Consider the following 22482-nt stretch of genomic DNA (forward strand, 5'->3'; position numbering starts at 1 on the left):
AGATTGCAGCATCCGCTGCTTGTTAAATCTACCCCTTAGCATCACCAGTCCAACGTGTAATGACCGTAAATTCAACTAAAAAGAGATTTTAAGAGATATTCTGGCATCACCTGACATGTAAATTATATAATATATATCAATAAGATATCCTTATAAATTGGCCGCTTTGATACACTTTTTGTCCAAAACAGTAAACAGAAATACAGATGAAATGGGAACAAAATAGAACACCAACATCCTAGTAGACAGCTACCCAAAAAAGTAAAGTTCATTCAGACTGAGCTATAACATTGTAGTGGGCGTGACAAAGCGTGCGCCCGTCTCTACTGATTGGCTCCTTCAGTTTCATCATGTACAGCTCATCCTCTCACTTCTAGTTCCCGGAGTCGTGAACGAACGCTGTTCATTTTGGGGGAGGGACGGGAGCGCCCGGGGAGATCCGGGTCATGTGCACGAGTATGACGTGTTTGATGAAAGCTAAACAGAGAAGGAGCTGCAGAGGTTAGGAGAGATTAGACCCACCGTTGGTTCGGTACTTTGTGCATACACATTGTGTTGGTAGGTGATACAGATTACAGGTTGTCTGTTTAATTGGTGTTGGTCTCTTCCGATTCTCAAATCCGTTTTCAGTTGTTGGTGTAGTATTATTGTTTTGACATATGTATTTTGTTAAATGCTGTTTATCTCATTCAGTAATAGCAGAGTGTGTAGTAAAGATAGGTAGGTCAGTGATCAGTAAGTTATTCCTATTATTATTAGTATTGGGTATTTGTAGCAGAGTGTGTAGTAAAGAAAGGTCAGTGATCAGTAAGTTATTCCTATACGGCAGAGCTTTCCAAACTTTTTATGTTGGTGACACACTTTTTTAATCCTACATCATTTCGTGACACAGTAATTCAGTTGTACCATCAAACAGGAGGTTAAACTAACTTGTTTTAAGAGCTACGGACACATACATAAATTATATAATAACAAAATTAATTTACTAGTAACAGTATGTGCGAGAATTAAAAAATTTTTTTAATAACACCAATAGCTACTTACTATTTTAATGAGGTATATGAAGTTGATGGGATGAACACAGTTTCCTAATATTTGGTGAAATATTAGATAAAGACACTCGCATTTCATCATAAAGCAGCTGTCCCACTCACTGGCTACACATGCAGTCACAAGCCATTTGAGGAGACTACACATGCAGTCAGGAGCCAATGTGCCATCAAAGCCACCAATGGGAATAGTTTCAGTTCCCGCTGAGCTGCTCCAATAGGTTAAGATGATCTGTGACCCACTAGGTATCAATCATGTGTCAACCATATATGCGTAGCAGGCAGGCGAAAAGTCAGAAACCAAAAATAAATAAATTAAAAAAAATGTGTGCTGAAGCAGGGACACACCTACACACTGCTGCCGACACACTAATGTGTCCCGACACACAGTTTGGAAAGCACTGCTATACGGTATTACATGTGTTTTTATTTTTAAAGGGTGTGCAACTAAGGCACTGATTTATTGTGAGCTAAAGCACTTACCTAAATGTACAGATATTAGTTGTCACAACAAGTGTATTATTTGTGTACTGCACTAGGATTCTGCAATTTTAACCTGTACTAGAGCTAAAACAAGTTTTTACACCGATTGTTTCCTGGTAGTATGAATGTCAGTCGTTGGGAGAACACTTTTCTATGCAATATGTAAAAATTTTTTGCCATCCAGTGGGTAAGTTTATAGGTTCCCTATTAAGTGAGACCTTCATTTCTGTTACAATAAGCAGTATGTAAATAAAAAAAACATACTATGCATAAGATAGGAATGTTACCAGTGAGGCATGATTGGCAGTTGGCACATTCTGTGTTTTGAAGCCTCCTGTTTTGTTTGACTGGGTACAAGATGATGACTGAAGCTCTCTACTGCCCACTGGGCACAGATGTTGGCAGTTTGGCACCTGTGATGCACAGTTATCACAAATTCCCACCAAGTATGCAAATAAGGAAGAAACAGGAGATGAGGAATGTCATCTGGAGTTGTTTTCTTTCTGGTAACTTACCATTTCTAAAAGGTTTGTGTTTTTAGAAAGAAAAAGACATAGTTTAACATGATATGATGTTTGCAGCTGTTTCTTTTCTCTGGTGGGATGAACAGCTGTTTTTCCCTAGCAGTGCATGGTGTTTGCTTATTTTGGTGACGTGTCTTCCTCATTCTTGTGTAATGTTGTATGACATGGGCAAATGTGTATGGAAGCAGAATCTAGAATTGTAGTTAAAGGGACAGTCAACACCAGATTTTTTGTTGTTTTAAAAGAAAGATAATCCCTTTTATTACCCATTACCCAGTTTTGCATAACCAACACAGCTATAATAATACACTTTTTACCTCTGTGATTATCTTGTATCTAAGCATCTTCTGAAAGCCCTCTGATCACATGACATTTTATTTATTATCTTTTGACTTTCATTGTAACCAATTAGTGCAGTGTCTGCCACAATCCACGGGCATGCTCACAATGTTATCTATAGGGTTTACTTGAACTTGTATATGTCAGTCACTATGTTCCCAGGTAAAACGCCAGAACAATTTGAAGATGTATTTGAGTCCTAGAAAAGGTCTGATAATTCTATTTTAATATTAATACGTATTTTCTAAATTCTTATATTAAATGTTCATGGGGATCTGTTTGCTGGGGTAAAATGTTGAACACTCATACCATAATATGTTTACTTTAACTGCCAGTACAAATGTCATATTTATCTTGGGAGGGGAATGTACATTTTCTGTACTTGGTGATGTATTTTATTCACTAAAATGTAGTGATTTATTTATTTTTGTTTAAAAAAAAAAAATGTGTGTGTATATATACGTATGTAAATAGACATGTATACACACACACATAAAAAAATAATATATATATATATATATATATATATATATACATACAGTGGATATAAAAAGTTTTCATCAGGTTTCTCTGATGTAAAAAAATGAGACAAAGATAACTAATTTCAGAACTTTTTCCACCTTTAATGTGATCTATAAACTGTACAACTCAATTGAAAAACAAACTGAAATCTTTTAGGTAGAGGGAAGAAAAAATATAAAAATAAAATAATATGGTTGCATAAGTGTTCACACAATTAAACTAATACTTTGTTAAAGCACCTTTTGATTTTATTACAGCACTCAGTCTTTTTGGGTATGAGTCTATCAGCATGGCACATCTTGACTTGGCAAGATGTGCCCACTCTTCTACATATACATATATAAAAACAGCATTTAACTTTTGATTTTATTACAGCACTCACAGGGCCGGATTTACATCTCAGGTGCCTGTAGGCACAAAAACCTGAAGCGCCCCCCCCCCACCCCCCCACCCCCCCTAGAAAAAAGTGGAAAAAATGAGGACTTTTTTTTATTATTATTTAGGACAACTAAAAATAAATATTAGATGTAAAATTACATTTTCCCTTTTATGGAGATACACAAATACACACACCAATTGCAATATTTGTTGTAATGGAAGCTACACCAAAAATCAATATTCACTTGACTCAAATGGCCATACAATTTCTATTATGTATAACAAAAACAAATCATGTTAAACTTTTAATGCAAAATATTCTAAAGAAAACCCTATTTAAAGGGACATCAAATGTGACAGTTTGCTGGGCATTTTATTATTGCACTAGTGCTTGCAGAGAAGTGTGTTAGCCTCTTGCAAAAGAGTTAAACACATAGTCAATGTCAGTTCTGAGACAGCAATACACATCTGTGCAGACCCAGAAGGGCTCATAGGACATGTTTATTGACAAGCCATTAGTGTATTGCTTTTCTGGAGATGACTTTGACTATGTGCTTAACATTTTGTTGGAGTCAAACACAGTTTTGTGTAAACAATAGCAATATTAAAACTAGCAGCATGCAAGCTCATCACCATCAACAACCTGTGCAGCCAGTGGAAGAAAATATAAAATGTAGGGAAAAAAATCTTGTAAACTCTGATATTTTTGGTACAAACACACACAGATGTTACATTTATTTTGTTCTGAAATATAAATATCATATGATGTTGCTCTCAAAGGAAAACATGGAATGTTGTAGATTATATGTAATCCAGGGGTCAACAAATGTGTTTAAAATTAGAATTTAGAAATTCAATGGGAGGGGTTTAGTTTTAATCTTTGCCCCTCTCTCCTTCATGGCTCCCTCAACTGCTGTAACATATTCCCAATGAAACACTCGACTTTGTAGGCACCTGGCAGCACAATTCTTACTAAAATAAATGCCCTCATAAAAAAAAAAAAAAAAAAAAAAAAAAAAAATTTTTTTTTTTTTTTTTTTTTTTTTATTATTGACAGGCAGGCGCCCCTCACTGCAAGGCGCCTGTAGGCACATGCCTACTGTGCCTAATGGGAAATCCGGCCCTGAGCACTCAGTCTTTTTGGGTATGAGTCTTGGCAAGATTTGCCCACTCTTCTTTGCAAAAACACTCCAAATCTGTCAGATTGAGAGGGCATCTCCTGTGCACAGCCCTCTTCAGATCACCCCACAGATTTTCAATCGGATTCAGGTCTGGGCTCTGACTGGGCCATTCCAAAACTGTAATCTTCTTCTGGTGAAGCCATTCCTTTGTTGATTTGGATGTATGCTTTGGGTCGTTGTCATGCTGAAAGATGAAGTTCCTCTTCATGTTCAGCTTTCTAGCAGAAACCAATATTGTCTGGTATTTGGAACTGTTCATAATTCCCTCTAGCTTAACTAAGGCCCCAGTTCCAGCTGAAGAAAAACAGCCCCAAAGCATAATGCTGACACCACCATGCTTCACTGTGGGTATGGTGTTCTTTTGGTGATGGGCAGTGTTGTTTTTGCACCAAACATATCTTTTGGAATTATGGCCAAAAAGTTCAACTTTGGTTTCATCAGACCAGAAAACCTTTTAATATGCTTTTGGGAGACTTCAGATGTGTTTTTGCAAAATGTATAGAAAAAGATATGTTAGTAAGTACTGTGCTGGCCAAAAATGTATAGATATCAAACCCTTCTAAAAACTCACCTTCCTCCAAAGTATGTTATATAATTAGAGAACAAATTTAATTTAGTATTTAGAGGGCGCTAGAAGAAGCTAAAGATATCTCAATATGTGACCTTAAATAGGTGTTAAAGAGGATTAGCCTTAATTAGACTGGGATTTGAATAAGTGTGCAAAAAATGAATGATCAAAAAATTGTATACAATGATAATGTGCAATTACATGTGTAATAAAAAATCAAGCTGAAATATACTGCGAGTATGCGTTTGATCCTCAAAAAAAGAGCTTTAAATGTGTCCTCCAAAAAGACATGTAATATCAAAATCTAATACATTTATTCGATAACAAAGAAATCCAAATAAAAATGGATACAATAATAAAAGGATACAAAATACAATATACAATTGCGGCCGCAGTTAAAATTCAAATGAATAAAAATATTGACTTAAACTAATTACACATAATATAAAATAAAATCACAGAGAGCCTAGGGGCAAATACTTTAGAGGAAGGTCTAAAGTCCGGTATACAAATCCTATCTTTTGAGGAAAGTAAAATGTCCCAGAGGTAATGTGGTCAAACTTGGAGCTCTTTATTCCGATATGGGCCCTCAAAACACCGCCACCGGGTTCTGTTGACGGGAAAAAGGAACTCCTTAATGCAGTGTCTACAGTAATATTGTTTAAGAGTATATCCGTACTCCCATTTAGATTTGTGTTATCCGGCGTAGACCCTCAGGTGCAGACACAGAATCAGATATGCTTTCTTGTCTGTGTATTAGCTGAGGGAGATATGAATCTATGAGCTCTGATACACACCTGTCATAATTTAAAGTGCCTCTGATTAACCCTGAATAAAGTTCAGCTGTTCTAGTAGGTCTTTCCTGACATTTTCTTAGTCGCATCCTACACAAAAGCCATGGTCCGCATAGAGCTTCCAAAGCATCAGAGGGATCTCATTGTTAAACTGTATCAGGAGAAGGGTACAAAAGAATTCCCAAGGCATTAGATATACCATGGAACACAGTGAAGAGAGTCATCATCAAGTGGAGAACATATGGCAGAACAGTGACATTACCAAGAACTGGATGTCCCTCCAAAATTGATGAAAAGATAAGAAGAAAACTGGTCTGGGAGGCTGCCAAGAGGCCTACAGCAACATTAAAAGAGCCGCAGAAATATCTGGCAAGTACTGGCTGTGTAGTACATGTGACAACAATCTCCCGTATTCTTCATATGTTTAGGCTTTGGGGTAGACGGCAAGACGGAAGCCTTTTCTTATGAAGAAAAACATCCAAGCCCAGCTAAATTGAGCAAAAACACATCTGAAGTCTCCCAAAAGCATGTGAGAAAAGGTGTTATGGTCTGATGAAACCAAGTTTGAACTTTTTGGCAATAATTCCAAAAGAGATGTTTGGCGCAAAAACAACACTGCACATCACCAAAAGAACACCATACCCACAGTGAATCATGTTTTGGGGCTGTTTTTCTTCAGCTGGAACTGGGGCCTTATTCAAGGTAGAGGGAATTATGAACATTTCCAAATACCAGACAATATTGGCACAAAACCTTCAGGCTTCTGCTAGAAAGCTGAACATGAAGAGGAACTTCATCTTTCAGCATGACAAAGACCCAAAGCATTCACCAGAAGAAGATTAAAGTTTTGGAATGGCCCAGCCAGAGCCCAGACCTGAATCCAATCGAAAATCTGTGGGGTGATCTGAAGAGGGCTGTGCACAGGAGATGCCCTCACAATCTGACAGATTTGGAGTGTTTTTGCAAAGACGAGTGGGCAAATCTTGCCAAGACTCATACCCAAAAAGACTGAGTGCTGTAATAAAATCAAAAGTTAAATGCTGTTTATATATATGTGTGTGTGTGTGTGTGTGTGTATATATGTGTGTGTGTGTTTGTGTATGTGTGTATATATATATATATATATATATATATATATATATATATATATATATATATATATATATATATATATATATATATATATATATATACTTATGTTAAAACATTTCAATGCATGGGTTATCATTAAATACATTTGTTAAATTATGCAATACATTTGTGCCTTGGATAGCAGAAAATGTTCAATACATACATACAGGGCTTAAAGGTAAGGTTAAGTTAAGCTAAGTACTTTGAGCCATCTTAAACTAAATAGAAATTAAGCATAACTCTAATTCATCTTTTTTTTTTAATTTTACTAAATATCGTAAATTTTTATCATTTACTTATCCGTCGTTTGTATTGGTTCCTCCGCCCGACATGTTATGCAACTTGATTGACATGCTACCTCTATGTCAGCATCCAATCATCGTTTTTCCCCCGGGGTGGTCAGCCCGAACATTTCAACATCACTACATTACTATGCGCATGCGTTGAACATGATGAATGCAATTTCCTGAGGATGCTCGTTCATGAGATGCGCTTTTAGCCGACGCAGAGAGAGGGTGGGACTGCTCTCAGTTAGGAAACAGTAAAACACGGAAGTAGCTGCTGGGAGGAGTCGGGTAGGAAACGGCACGGACATTTATAATTATATAAAAATAGAATAGAAACATAGAAAAAAAGTTAGCGACTGCTTTATTATAATAATAATAATAATGAAGAATGTTTGGGTGTAATCGCAAACCATAAAATTTACCTTCACTTTAACAAACCCAGGAACCAGGGAGCCACTGGCTCCAAACTTTTTGGGTTATTCTCCTTAAATCTTTATACTATATACCAGTGGCACTCTCTGCATCAGTAACTCTGCAAATCTATTTCTACAGTGCCCCACTTGTGGAGCATGCAGAAATAGCGCAATCTTGCTATTTTGAGCGAGATCCCGGCAGAGAGAAGCCCAGGGACTTACAGGGCATAACGACTAGCGTAGTACAGGGTAAGGCGCTGGTCGTTAACCCCTTAACGACCAAGGACGTACAGGGTACGTACTACAAAAAAGGTCAGTTAACGACCAAGGACGTCCTTAGGGGTTTCAAGCGGTGGAAGCTCGATATTGAGGCATCACTACAATACCTTTTTCGGCCAGCGATGGTGCCGATCGTTGGTGGAGCATGCAGAAATAGCGCAATCTCGCAGCTACACTACAGAAAAAGTGGGCTTGGGGCAGCTACACTACAGAAAAAAAGCGCCACATTTGATTGCAAAGTGAGTACTGGCAGACAGCTGCCAGTACCCAAAATGGGGGCAAATAGTTAGTGGGGGGAGGGTTAGAGAGCTCTTTGGGGGGGATCAGGGAGGTTGGGGGCTAAGGGGGAATCCTACACAGAAGAATATATTTAAAAAAAAAAAAAAAAACGCCTTTTATTTTAGTACTGGCAGACTTTCTGCCAGTACTTAAGATGGCGGGGACAATTGTGGGGAAGGGAAGAGAGCTGTTTGGGAGGGATCAGGGGGTGGGATGTGTCAGGTGGGAGGCTGATCTCTACAGTAAAGCTAAAATTAACCATTTAAGCTCCCTACAAGCTACCTAATTAACCCCATCACTGCTGGGCATAATACAAGTGTGGTGTGCAGCTGCATTTAGCGGCCTTCTAATTGCCAAAAAGCAATGCCAAAGCAATATATGTCTATTTCTGAACAAAGGGGATCCCAGAGAAGCATTTACAACCATTTGTGCCATAATTGCACAAGCTGTAAATCATTTCAGTGAGAAACCCAAAGTTAGTGAAAAAGTGAACAAGTTTTATTATTTGATTGCATTTGGCGGTGAAATGGTGGCATGAAATATACCAAAATGGGCCTAGATCAATACTTTGGGTTGTCTACTAAAAAAATTTATACATGTCAAGGGATATTCAGGGATTCCTGACAGATATCAGTGTTTCAATGTAACTATCGCTAATTTTGAGAAAAAATGGTTTGGAAATAGCAAAGTGCTACTGGTATTTATTGCCCTATAACTTGCAAAGAACATGTAAACATTGGGTATTTCTAAACTCAGGACAAAATTTATAAACTATTTGGCATGGGTGTTTTTTGGTGGTTGTAGATGTGTAACAGATTTTCGGGGATGAGTAAGAAGAAAATTACAGCTAAACACAAACACAGCAGAAATGTAAAAATAGCCTTGGTCCCAAACGGTCAGAAAATGGAAAAAGTGCTGTGGTCGTTAAGGGGTTAAAAGCGACATTAAACCCAAATATTTTCTTTCATGATTTAGATAGAGAATACAATTTTAAACAACATTCCAGTAAACTTCTATTATGTAATTTGCTTTATACTTTAGATATCCTTTGTTAACGAATTAGCAATGAACATGTGCGAGCCAATCACCTGAGGCATCTATGTGCCGCCACCAATCAGCAGCTACTGAGCCTATCTAAATTTGCTTTTCAGCAAAGTATATCAAGAGAATGAAGCAAATTAGATAATATAAGTAAGCTCGAAAGTTGTTTAAAATTACATGTTCTATCTAAATCATGAAAGAAAAAAATTGGGTTTCATGTCCCTTTTTAACATATTTTTTTTCACGCAAAAATATCTTAAAGGGACAGTCAAGTCCATGATTTAAATAGGGAATGTAATTTTAAACAACTTTCCAATTTACTTTTATCACCAATTTTGCTTTGTTCTTTTGGTATTCTTAGTTGAAAGCTAAACCTAGGAGGTTCATATGCTAATTTTTTAGACCTTGAAGACTGCCTCTAATCTGAATGTATTTTGGCCACTAGAGGGCATTAGGTCATGTTTCATATAGATAACATTGAGCTCATGCACGTGAAGTTACCCTGGAGTGAGCACTGATTGGCTAAAATGCAAGTCTGTCAAAAGAACTAAAATAAGGGGGCAGTTTGCAGAAGCTTAGATACAAGGTAATCACAGAGGTAAAAAGTGTATTTCTATAACAGTGTTGGTTATGCAAAACTGGGGAATGGGTATTAAAGGGATTATCTTTCTTTTTAAACAACAGAAATTCTGGTGTTGGCTGTCCATTTAACATGTTTAAGTGGTGCTATTTTATTTCCACAATAAAGGTTAGCTGTTCCTTTAAATATATATTTTTTAATTTTAAAAGAATTCTGTCAAGTGTACAGCTGTTGATTAATAAAATTATTGGAGTGTAAAAATTTGAAATACACACATAAAAATATATGTATGTATATTCCTGGGGGTGCACACCTTTAAAATATCTAATGTCTATAAACAATGTGACTGCAAAGAAAACATGAAATATAAAATATTGATAATAAATATTTGGATATTGTGGCTTAGAATATAGTGCAAAAAGTGTGCTCTGTCAATTCTTGGTGTGATGATGCACACATATAGTGTATGAAAATATAAGTCTCATAGTCAGTGTTCTTGATAGAAATCCAAAAAAAGCGGGCTATTCACTATGGACTGCTCCATAACCACATGGTGAGCCAATGAGGAGGCATATGTGTGTAGTCGCCAATCACCCTCTACCTCCCATTAGTGAATTGCTGCTTTTTAACCCACCTAAGGTTATCATGAGATCGAAATAAACTGAAAAGTCTAAAATTGCATACTGTGTTAGAACCATGAAACTTTAATTTTGACTTTCACATCCCTTTAAACATGAAATAAAGAATGCATTTTAATGTGTAGCACTGCATTTCAAATTGCATTAGAAGTTTTAAAGTTTACTAATTATTTGACATAGCCACTGCCTTAGTGATAATGTATTTTTGTGTATGCAAACCACCACCAACATGACAGGTGTGTGCACGTGCTGGCATTCGGAGCATGCATATTTGGAACAGGAGGGTGCATGTGCCCTAAAGCTGTATGGTCGGCAGTTTGCATAGATGAGAATGAGAACACTTCAGTGTTTCCGTTTTTAAACGTAACTTCTCAGCGAACAGTAATATTATGTTAATATTATACACCCTAAGACTTGGGGTCACAGTTTGGCACTTAAAGGGCCATGATACCCACATTTTTTCTTTCATGATTTAGAAAGAGAATGTATTTTTAAACATCTTTCTAATTTACTTCTATTATCTAATTTGTTTTATTCTCTTGATATTATTTGCTGAAAAGCATATCTAGATATGCCCAGTAGCTGCTGATTGGTTGCTGCACATAGAAGGCTCATGTGATTGGCTCACCCATGTGCATTGCTTTTTCTTCGAATAAGGATATCTCAGAAATGAAGCAAAATAAATAATAGAAGTAAATTGTAATGTTGTTTAAATTTGTATGTTCTATCTGAATCATGAAAGAAAGATTTTGGGTTTAGTGGCCCTTTAAGTGCATCCCCCCTCACTTTAAAGGGGCGTTGTGCACTAGATGTTTCTTTGCATAAATGTTTTGTAGATGATCCATTTATATAGCCCATTTGGGAGTGGTTTTTGTAAAAATGTATAGTTTTTTTGCCTTTTTAAAAAAAAATAACATTGTGCTGATTTTCAGACTCCTAATCAAGCCCCAAAGTTTTAAATGTATACTGATGTCTACAGACTCCTGGTTGTGTAATGGGTCTTTTCATATGGAGGGGGGAGTGTCTGCCTTTTTCCTGTTTCCCCAGCCCCTTTCAGTGGGTGTCCCAAACTAACATCATCAACGGTGCTAAACTGGAAGCTTCTTAGTATGTTTTTAAAAGGGTTTTATACCAGTATCTGTGCATATTCTTCTTCATAGTAGTGTCTGTTTCATGGAGTTATATGAACATTGGTGTATAATGTCCCTTTAATATTAGTGTGTGTCAGTCATGATTAAATTTACCATCTCTTACACTAGGACAGCATGATAACCCCAAATATATGTATGACATGTTTATTTCCTGACTATGAGGCACTATTCCTCATCTACATCTCCCCATCTGCATTACACGTAGTGCCCTGTGTAAACTGGCTAAAATGTTTGTGAATTCTTTGCAACGGGCTCATTTTTGTGACTTCTGGTATGATCCTTTTTAAATATTTAATTGTTTGTAAAGATTTGCAACACCTGCTAAAATAAGCAAAGCTAGATATCACTTATTTCTCTATATGGGTATCATATGCATATCAGTTTTTTAAAATAAGTCCTAAAGGTAACTTGCTAGTACATGTAATGCATTTATTCAGGGCAGAGAAGAGTCTGCTGTATAGAAAATAAGCCAACATTTATCAAAGTGATATTCACACAACTTGCACCTTCTCTGCCCCAAAAATGGGGCACAACTTAGGTTTAATATTTTATGAAAAAGGGATAGCGCCAAAAAATGGCTTCAAAACTTTTTCATTTAATTAATTTATATATATATATATATATATATATATATATATATATATATATATATATATATATTTATTATTATTATTATTATTATTATTATTATTATTATTATTAATTAAACAAAATTTCCACTCAGTAAGTCACAATATTCTCTGCCTATGTTTTTCGGGGTTACTTTCTGTATTCTAAAATCCATAAACTAGTCTATTTATTTAAAACAACTATTATCTTTCTAATTATAGTACTGTGCTATGTTTCTCATTTTACTATGTATACGAAAGTATTAAGAATTATACAGTATAAAACAAACCTTTAGATTACATATATAAGCTGTATTAGTATGTGTAAATATTGCCTAAATGACATAAAGTTATTGTTGTTTAAACTTGGTCCCCTCCCCAACTGTCATATTTTACAGATGCAAATTTTCAGAAATCGAAAAATATTACAAAATCAAAACCTTTTCCAGTCTCAAGCAGTTTGGATAAAGGGTTTTGTGGCTGTAACATAAAAAAACAAAAGTTTTGTTACAGAAATTAAAATAATTTATGTTGATGCTGTAGTTTTGTGCTGTAGCATCAGTTTTTAGAATAAAAAAATAGTGTTACTCTATGTGCAGTTTGTGTCATAAATCCCTATTGTCAGAAACATTTCTTGAATTATGTTGGTGGTATATGACACAGAAAAATGAGGGAAATCTGTTTTTACATCAGAAGTCTGAGTCTTGAGAAGCAGCTTTAAAGGGACACTGAACCCAAATTGTTTCTTTATTGATTCAGATAGAGCATGCAATTTTAAGCAACTTTCTAATTTTACTCCTATTATAATTTTTTCTTCGTTCTCTTGCTATCTTTATTTGAAAAAGAAGGCATCTAAGCTTTTTTTCTTGGTTCAGAAACTCTGGACAGCACTTTTTTATTGGTGGAAAAATGTGTCTACCAATCCGCAAGGACAAAACAGGTTGTTCACCAAAAATGGGCCAGCATCTAAACTTACATTCTTGCATTTCAAATAAAGATACCAAGAGAATAAAGAACATTTGATAATAGGAGTAAGTTAGAAAGTTGCTTAAAATTTCATTTAAGTTCAGTGTCCCTTTAATTTAAGCAACCATGTCCTACTAGCACATTTTAAACTTAAAGGCACAGTATACACCAATTTCTAAATAACAGCATGTAATACACTGCTATAAAGAAGAATATGCACAGATACTGATCTAAAAATCAGATATGAAACCTTTTAAAAACTTACTTAGAAGCTCCCAGTCTAGCACTGTTGATGAGGTTAGTCTGGGACACCCACTGAAAGGGGCTGGGAAAACAAGAAAAGACACTTCCACCCCCTTCCTGCTTATGAAAAGACAGATCACATAAGCAGGATGTAAATGCATGTATACATCTGACACTGTAGGGTTGGTTAGGAGTCTGAAAACCAGCACAATTTTCTTAAAAAATAAGCAAAACTATGCTTTTTTTTTTTTTACAAAAAACACTACCAGATGGGCTATATAAATGAATCATCTACAAAACATTTATGCAAAGAAAAAGTGTAGAATGTCCCATTAAGGAGCATTATGTATTTGGCAGTTTCTTGGACAGTCTTTGCTATATCATATGCTAATGGAGTTGTTGATGGCATTGGTAGGACCATCAAACGCACTGTGTGCACATGTTATAAAACTGGACTTACTCAAAGCACTGTGCACAAATAGCACAAGATTGTCCCTGCGGATTAAAGTTTTTATTTGTTTCTGCTTTTAAAATTTAACACTGCTGTGAACGATTGGATCAAAGATGAGATGGGTTTGGTTTAGTGACAAAAACCAAGAACATTCATGCTGTGACGCCAGTAGCTGATTTTTTTTTTCAAATGATATCCTGTCAAATTAAGAATTGTTCATCAACTCAGACAAGATATTTCCTTCCTAACTGTGATTTTACACGGTAATGGAAACCGCTCCATTTTTCTTTAAGGTGCTTTTCCCCTTGGTTTCACTTGCTAGAAAAAGTATTCAGTATTTTGTTGGCTAAGTAACTGATATCCAAAAAATTATGAACTGACCTACCTTAGACGAACAGATTAAATGGACACTCAATTCAAAATTAAACTTTCATGATTCAGATAGAGCATGCCATTTTAAACAATGTTCCAATTTACTTCCATTAAAGGGACACTGAACCCAAATTTTTTCTTTCGTAAGTCAGATAGAGTATGCAATTTTAAACAACTTTCTAATTTACTCCTATTATCAAATTTTCTTCATTCTCTTGGTATGTTTATTTGAAAACCAAGAATGTAAGTTTAGATGCCGGACCATTTTTGGTGAACAAACTGGGTTGTCCTTGCTGATTGGACAGCACCAATATACAAGTGCTGTCCATGGTTCTGAACAAACAGTTTGCTGGCTCCTTAGTTTAGATGCCTTCTTATTCAAATAAAGATAGCGAGGGAACAAATAAAAATTGATAATAGGAGTAAATTAGAAAATTGCTTAAAATTGCATGCTCTATCTGAATCATGAAAGAACAAATTTGGGTTCAGTGTCCCTTTTAACAAAATGTGTCTTTTTATATTTACACTTTTTGAGTCACCAGCTCCTACTGAGCATGTGCAAGAATTCAAAGAATATACATATATGTATTTGTGATTGGCTGATGGCTGTCACATGATACAGGGAGAGTGCAAATGGACATAAAGACAAACATCTACTACTCATTTGAAGTTCAGACTAAGTGCTATTGTATTGTCTTTTTATCATTCATTTGTCGATAGTTGTAAAATAATTGCTTTTCCGTCAAAAGACAAATCCTGGATTGAAGCATAGTAAAGTATAGAAACTTAACAGAGCCTACCGTTGATCAGAGGCAGTCCTGTCCGCTGTGTTTCAATATTAAAGGCAAATTAACTCTGAATCGGTTGTTATTCCACTACTTTTGTTCCGTTATTTATATAAAGAGATTTTTTTTGTTTATTTTTAAAATCCATTCAAACAATTTATCTCATGCATGTTTGTATTAAACAGTGTTTTCAGAATTGTAGTTAATATATTTATGTAGATTACCTGATATTAATCATTCTCTTGGTATCCTTTTGTTGAAAAGCATACGTAAGTAGACTGAACAGCAAAGCACTCCTCGGAGCTAGCTTCTGATTGGTGGCTGCACAAATACTCCTTGTTATTGGCTCACCTGATGTTTTGAACTAGCTCCCAGTAGTGCATTGCACTTTAACAAAGGATAACAAGATGATGATAAAGCAAATTTCATGATAAAAGTAAACTGGAATTATTTGCTCTATTTGAGTCATGAAATACAAATATTGAGTTTCATATCCCTTTTTTATATTGCAAGACTGTCTTCAGCAAATAGTACTGCACTCACCTTTGCTCTCTGGCCTAACACACCATCTATACGAACAGCATGTTTACACCATCTGCAACCAAAAAGTGCAACCGTGCATACTTTTGTCTTCCTGTTTTTGTATATCACAACGAATGGCGCAGGAACTTAAAAGAGAGGTTATTAAAATTTAAAGGAGTTGTTTGCATTTGTTCATTGCAAAAATCTGAATAAAATTTGCCAATTACAAGGTAGCCCTCAGTTTACGCCGGGGTTAGGTTCCAGAAGGAATGGTTGTAAATCGAAACCGTTGTAAATTGAAACCCAGTTTATAATGTAAGTCAATGGGAAGTGAGGGAGTTAGGTTCCAGGCCCCTCTCAAAATTGTCATAAGTAACACCTAATACATTATTTTTAAAGCTTTAAAATGAAGACTTTAAATGCTAAACAGCATTATAAACCTAATAAAATAATCACACAACACAGACTTCACTTGCATTTTTCTGCAAACAGTTCTTTCTATGCATTCCAATCTGGACTGATTTATAGACAGGACAATCTTATTCCTTTTAAATCTGCTTGATAGCTCAGGTCTGGTTAAACTGATTAATTTCAGCTTGCTTTGCTTTGCTGCAACACAAGCGGACAGCTCCACCTACTGGCTATTTTAATCAATGCACTGCTTCTCAATGCTTTTCAATAGCAGTCACATGACTGGAAAAAAAGGTTGTTATTCTGAAACGGTGTAAATTGAACCGTTGTAAAACGAGGGCCACCTGTACTTTTAACGATCACCTATCTGTACACAGAGAAAAGGGAGCTGCAATGTAAAATGAATGCATCAAGTTCCGATAATTGCAAGTTTTTATGCACTTGTTTTCCAATTGATGCCCATAGTCGATTATCATTTATACTGTTTTCTTTCTGATGTTGTGTGCAGGTGAACAGAGTTTTAAAAATACTTAGAAGATGAGATAAAGAAAATCCCAGGTAGCAGCTACATTGAAGCTTTTTATATAATATTAGTAAAGCTGTTAAACATGTTTAGAATTGTGTGTATGAATCAAATGTGTATCTAATAATTCAATCTCCTATACTAGATCTTGCATTTAAAATCTATTTTGTAGAGACTGTAATAAACAAGATTTAACTTTAATAAAGGGATAGAAAGGTCGAAAATAAAATGTTCATGGGTGCATTTCAGTTTGAAATAATGAGCATTTCTGCAATATATTTCTATTAGCAAAATTGCTTCTAATAAAAGTTATTGCTGTTTTTCGGCGGCATTCGCACATATCCTGTGAGGGCCCGAGAACCAGTGTTTAACGACTATTCTTGCTTAGAGAGCTGGCTTTTTGTCATGCAAAACACTGCCGACTCTCTCAGGAGGTGTAGTGTCTGAATACTGGTGCAAGGGCCACAGGATATGTGCGTATGCTACAGAAAAACAGTAGTAACTTTTATTAGAAGCATTTTTGCTAATGTAAGAATATTGCAAAAATGTTTCTATTTTAAACTGAAATGCACCCATGCACGTTTCATTTTTGACCGTTCTATCCCTTTAAGTGCTATCTGTTAGTGATTATTTGAGACTGTTTTAAACTGTAGCTGCTAAATAAATAATTGGTTGTTTTTTGAGACATTCTTGTTAACAAAAAAAAAAAAAGTTTTGCTAAATAAGAAATAAACAAGCTAATATAGTCTATACTTTTTGAGGTGAATTGTGGCAGTTTTATTTCTTGTCTTGTATCCTTTTATTGTTGAATGTTGATCACTCAATAGATAAGAGAATCATGAATACTAAAAAAAAGTCAGACTTTATATAGGATTCTAGCTTGTTTAACAAATAAATACATTTTGCGCTCTCTCTCTCTCTCTCTCTCTCTCTCTCTCTCTCTCTCTCTCTCTCTCTCTCTCTCTCTCTCTCTCTCTCTTTTGTGAGTTATCAAACTGCAGACTAAGGCCCCTATTTAAGAAAGTCTGGCGGACCTGATCCGACAGTGCGGATCAGGTCCGCCAGACCTCGCTGAATATGGCGAGCAATACGCTCGCCGTATTCAGCATTGCACCAGCAGCTCACAAGAGCTGCTGGTGCAACGCCGCCCCCTGCAGACTCGCGGCCAATCAGCCACCAGCAGGGGGGTGTCAATCAACCCCATCGTACTCGATCGGGTTGATTTCCGGCGATGTCTGTCCGCCTGCTTAGCGGTCTTTGTGACCCCTGCTTCATAACTGCTGTTTCTGGCGAGCCTGCAGTACCTTTTTAGTTGGTGGCACGGTGCACAACCCTGCTAAAGTTTTACTTAATATTAAGCTAGAATTAGCTAATATTAAAAATGTTAAATTTTTATTGCACAAATTATCATTAAATACATTTGTTATATTATGCAATAATTTGTGTTTTGTATTTCAGGAAATTATTTAATATTAGAAAATATTACATGGCCATCACCCAGCTACTAATGCCATCCGGCTACTTCATAAGGCCACCGGTTGGCAAAGTTTTCTGTGGAGAACAGAGTACTGATTATTCTGAAACACAGATGCCATATTAAAGAGGATCATACGTGTATATTAAATTTAGGAGCTAGATAAGGATGTTTTTATCTAGATATCTATAAAATATTGCTTAAAGTCAGAGGTGACATTCTAGGAAACCTTTGTGCATTAAAGGAACCGAAGTAAGATTTTTTTGCATCCAAATAAGAGCATTTTACAATGTATGTGGCACCAGTCACCTTGTCCTACTCAGAAACAGCACGGGAGGACACCTGGTGCACTCGCTTGATGGGACAATAAAGATTTCTATTAAGCGGATATGAAGACCAATTTTTTTTTTCTTTTGTGAGTCAGACAGACTTCTATTATAAAATTTGCTTCGTTCTTATTATGTTATTTGTTGAATAGATACCTAGGTAGGCATCTAGAGCACTAAATACAGTAGCTGCTCTTGCAAATGGATAACATTCTTGGAAAACTGCTGCCATATAGTGCTCCAAAAATGGTCCGGCTTCTAAACATGTGCATTTCAACAAAAGATACAAAGAGAACAAAGACAAAAATGATAATGGAAGAAAATTAGAAAGTTGTTAAAAATTGCATTCTCTATCTGAATCATTAAATAAAAAAAAAGTCTGTTTTAATATCCATTTAATATAATTTATCATGCACTTTCTTGAATTGCTGGATTAATCCCTTCAGTCTGATGATAGCACTTGTTTAGTTTTATAGCCCAAACATTGCTTCATGCCAGTCTTTTCAAATGGATGGGAGGTACAGTTTCTTATTGGCTGTACCAAAACAAATAAATAAACTAAAAACTTTTGTAGTCTCAAGACTCAAGATAAAGAGCAAAACAATGTTACTGTACCTTTTTAAAGGGACTATATTAAATCAATTGAAAGTAATTTAATATAACTGTAAAGATGACAAGACAATAGCACCTGAACATCTCTAAGTAATAAAGGAAGATATTTTACCTTAAAATGTCTTCATCTCACAATAGTAAGTATTTAATCAACAGTTATCCTTCAGCTTCTGTCCAGCAGCAGATTGGACAAAAAAAAATGCTGAGGTCATGCTTTGCTTTACTGTGATCTCATGAGATCTTACTGAATTCTTGCAAGATTTCATAGTAAACTTCCTTAAACTGAATAGGAAAATAACAGGACCGTGTCTGCACATGCCAGATGCACGCTCTCTTTTAAGTCCTGGGAAGAACTTTCTGATTGGCTGCTGAAAATCCAATTTACAATGAGATGTGGCTACTAAGGAAATATGAGGTAACATATCTTCCTTTTTTACTAAGAGAAGCTCAGGTGATATTTTCTAGTAAGCTTTTTTACACCTATGCTGCATCACTTTCAAGTACTTCAACATTTGGGTATCATGTCCCTTAAATGGGATGTAAAACACCTTGTAATTACATTATTTTTTTTTTTAATTTTCAAAATTAAAGAGGGATATGAAATCCAATTTTTTTTATTTCATGATTCAGATAGAGCAAACAATTTTAAAGAACTTTCCCGTTTACTGCTATCATGAAATTTGCTTTATCTCCTTTTTATTGTTTGTTGAAGGAGCAGCAAGGCACTACTGGGAGCTAGTTGAACACACCAGGTGAGCCAATAACAAGAGGAGTATATGTGCATCCACCAATCAGCAGCTAGCTGAAGTGCACTGCTGCTCCTAAGCCTACCTAGGTTTGCTTTTCAAAAGGATACCAAGAGAATGAAGCAAATTAGATAACAGAAGTATACTGACAAGTTGTTTCAAATTCAAATTCTACGCTCTATCTGAAGCATAAAAGTTTTATTTTATTTGATATAATTTTTATTGATTTTAAGCAGAAATACAGAGTTCTACAAATTTACATGTACAAGATAAAATCTCTTTGACAAAAATCAGTAACTTCTGTCATGTAAACATTGTGATACAAAAACTGTACAACAGTGGCCTAGGCCAGGCACCTCTACATTCTGCCATTTTGGGCGTTTACCTACATGTATTAAGAAATTTAACTCCCCAACCTATAAAACTCATCCCCCCACCCCCCTTCTTCCAGGCTGTTACAGCATGTCTCCCCCCCTCAAGAGGGTTATTATGTTTCTCTAACCTTCCTCATAACTGCCCCTTACTAAACGGGAAATGTCACCTTTACCTACACTAACAGCTTTCTCCAAATCTCTCAAGCCCTACAACTTGTTCTCTTATAGTCCACCCTGTACTCACAGGTTCTGTACCTCATCCTTCCTTAAAGGGACAGTTTACTCAAAAAAATTATCCCCTTTAATTTGTTCCCAATGATCCACTTTACCTGCTGGAGTGTATTAAATTGTTTACAAGTAGCTCCTTTACCCTTATATTGGCATTTGAAATGGTTAATTTAGCATGTGGTATCCCCACCTATTCTGAAAGTTTGTGGCCGCGCGTACCAGCTATAGATAAGCTTTGTAAACACAGCCAGCAGAAGAAATTACACTCCGAGTGTGATAAAGCAGAGATAAGGTAATAAAATGTTGATTTTCCATTGTTCTCTCAAAGTATTGGTGATTGTTTTAAGGACAGATATAAGATAAAGAAGCAGGTATATGTGCACAATGTGATACAGTAATGAGATCTGATTATACCTATAAGCTCAACCTATTTTATTAGGCTGTGGCTTCAAAACACAAAATCAGAGCTTTAATATACAGAAATAAACCTTAAAAAGCTAATTTTCATACATTTTTTACTCTGCAGTTGGTATAAAAAGCAATTGTAAACACATTAAGGGAAAAACTATTTTACAGTATACTGTCCCTTTAACATCCAATAAAACCATATCTTATTAAACTGCTCCAGCTGACCTTGTGACCATGCCGCCACCTCTGACAAGTGGACGGTGTCTACTATTTTATCTGCCACTTCCTGCCATGTGGGTGTCCCTGCCTTCCAATGTCTTGCGACACAAATTCTCAGGCACGTACAAAGAATTCTAATGAAGCAATTAATTGAATTGTTGAAGGGTCTCACCCTGTCGTGTAGCAATGCCTGTGATATTGTGAGTGTAACTCTTTCATTCAGAAGCTGGCCTATCAGCGTTGACAATTTTACCCAAAGTGTCTGGACCCCTGGGCAGTCCCACCACATGTGTCTAAATGTCCCCTTCTCCCGACATCCTCTATAGCAGTTACCGTCAAGTGTTGGCGCATAGTGCGCCGTTCTGGTAGACGTAAGGTACCATCTAAATGACACCTTGATAGTATTCTCTCTCAGGTCAGCGCTGATTAAACCCTTACCTGCATCCCTCAATAAGTCCTCCCATTCACCCTTCTCTCTCACTTCTCCAATATCCCTTTCCCATCTCTCCATTAAGGGTGATTTAGACCGGCCCCTCGCTCCTTGCAATAGCAAATAAATTTGAGAGATCAGTTTTTTTCCCCCTGAATGGAGCACCTAACATTCTCTCCAGATCAGTAGGTGGTGAATACCGCTGTGCTGACATGTAAGTGTGTATGGATGAACTAACCTGTAAGTATAAATACCAATGAAGGGGTTCTGGCTCTATTTTGTCTCTGATCTGATTATATGTGAGTAATTTTGAATTCTGTAGGAAATCAGCCACTCTGTACAAACCTTTGTTTTCCCATTTTCCCACCGACCTCCTCAGGTCTCTAGGTATCAGAAATTTAATGGGTTTCAACAAGGACCCTGGTCTACATAGCTGTAACCCTCTCATGGTTTTTGTCCATAAGCTTAATGCCTCCCTTGTGACCGGTGATTTATATTCTTTAACTTTTAAAAGCCTCTCTTCGTCCCATATGATGTCTGCTGCCCTGTCATTTCCTGCTATTTCTGCCTCTATCTTAGGCCAAATTAGTTCATTGTCACTCTTCCCCATTACAACCGACTGAGCTAGCCTAGAGGCCCTATAATATTCAGCCAGGTTTGGAACCCCCACCCCCCCAATTGTCTATGCTGTTTTAACACCTGTGCCGCTATCCTAGTCTTACCGTCCCCCCTTAAGAATTTTACTAATTCATCCTGTAAGGCCTCTAGGTCTTTATTTGGGACACCAATGGGTAGAGCTCGAAAAAGATACATTAATCTTGGAAGGAGGTTCATCTTGATTGCCATCAATCTGCCGTACCATGAAAAGTTCCCTTTTTTTCCATTTTACCAGGTCCCCTCTAATGGCTCTGTAGATTGGGAGGTAATTTAACTTATATAAATCTGATAAGCTATCACTTAATTTGACCCCTAGATAGGTGATGTGTTTTTTCTCCCCTGCAATATCAAAGTTTAATTCGATTGTCTTTTTCGTGTGTGCTGGTAGACAAATTTGCAGTGCTTCGCACTTGGTTGTGTTAATCTTGTAGCCCGAAATTGAAGAAAACTCTTCCAAGGTTTTGTATAAGTGTGGGGAGTGAATGCAAGG

General features: G+C 36.3%; 1 protein-coding gene across 1 annotated transcript in view; it reads left to right on the forward strand.

Moving 5' to 3' along the window:
• The first annotated feature begins 396 nt into the window (after positions 1-396).
• Positions 397-22482, forward strand: part of SMIM14 (small integral membrane protein 14) — a 285054-nt gene continuing 262968 nt past the window's right edge. The window contains exon 1 of the mRNA XM_053704044.1: positions 397-558. The gene's annotated coding sequence lies outside the window, so the exon portion shown is untranslated. The remainder of the gene's footprint in view (positions 559-22482) is intronic.

Source organism: Bombina bombina, chromosome 2 (genome assembly GCF_027579735.1).
Source record: "Bombina bombina isolate aBomBom1 chromosome 2, aBomBom1.pri, whole genome shotgun sequence".
Classification (NCBI taxonomy): Eukaryota; Metazoa; Chordata; class Amphibia; order Anura; family Bombinatoridae; genus Bombina; species Bombina bombina.